General features: G+C 38.8%; 1 protein-coding gene across 2 annotated transcripts in view; it reads right to left on the bottom strand.

The window, feature by feature from the left end:
* The window catches only part of LOC108282135 (leukocyte immunoglobulin-like receptor subfamily B member 1), a 59402-nt gene that overhangs the window by 48965 nt on the left and 9281 nt on the right, over window positions 1–1156 (bottom strand). The window lies entirely within an intron of this gene.

Here is a 1156-nt window from a genome sequence, read left to right on the forward strand (position 1 = left end):
AAAAAAAAAAAAAAAAAAGAGTCATCTCATCCTTGGAGCTGTGGCTTGCCTATTGGGTGTCCGCAGTGAAGGGACTGGGTTATGAAGTTTAACCTGAGAGTTTCAGGAATTTTGTTCAGGGCAGGGCCTGTTTATACATCATTAGCAAAAGGGTTAAATTTTCAGTGTTTTCCAGAAATAACCTAAGGTGCTTTATCAGTAGCTGGGAATGCTAAAGACCTCAGCTTGGATTCAAGCCTGCAGGTGAAAACATACATCTGTCCAGCCCACAGAGCTCATGGCACTTTATCTTTCTCTCTCTCAGAACAAAGAACGAAGTTTAGGAAACGGTTTCACCATGGAGAGACTGTGGCTCCCTCTCTTCTGTGTTTGTGGACAGACCCTGAAATAGCTCAGCTCAGTGACCCAGGCCACACTCAGCTCTGAGCCACCTTTCCCGAGTGCGCATAACACAAACACACTTTATCACTGTTGGACTGGGCATCTCTCACCCATGAGTGTGAGGCTCACAAGGGCCCCGCTGTGCCAGGCACAACACGGAGCTGATTCTAATCTTGGGAGCGTGGACACTGCAAGGCAGGAGCCACTACAGCAATACTCTCATCAGTTTTCATTCCTCAGACAGCCCTGAGAAACCCTAACGAAGATCAGGTATGTGAGAGAAAAACCACCCCAGAGGAATAAAAATCAAAGAGTTCATTAGAGAAAATACAGGCAATTATAGAAATGAATTAGGAAACTATAGTGATGTGAAAAATAGTAAATTATATCAACATATTTAGAAATAATTTCATCCAGAACAAGACACAGCTAAAATGATAAATATCATATTGGTGTAGAATATTTATTCTCTTTTTCAGAAGCCATCACAGAAACCCTAGAGATGAAAAAAAGGAAAGAAAAGAAAATTAATATGTGCAGAAATAGAATGAGAAGAGTAAACAGATATCTCTCTGTCACAATTTCAGAATGAAGGAAAGGAGTATGTTAGTAAATAACCGCAAAGAAAATAGTTGACATTTTTACAGAAATGGAGAAAGAACATGAATTCAATGTGCACAAATTCATCAATGAAATGAACATGTTAACTATGGTGGAGTGAAGGGTATCTAGAATAAATAACAGTTATTTATTTATTTATTTATTTTTTTTTTTT

Source organism: Cebus imitator, unplaced genomic scaffold, assembly GCF_001604975.1.
Source record: "Cebus imitator isolate Cc_AM_T3 unplaced genomic scaffold, Cebus_imitator-1.0 Scaffold235, whole genome shotgun sequence".
Lineage (NCBI taxonomy): Eukaryota > Metazoa > Chordata > Mammalia > Primates > Cebidae > Cebus > Cebus imitator.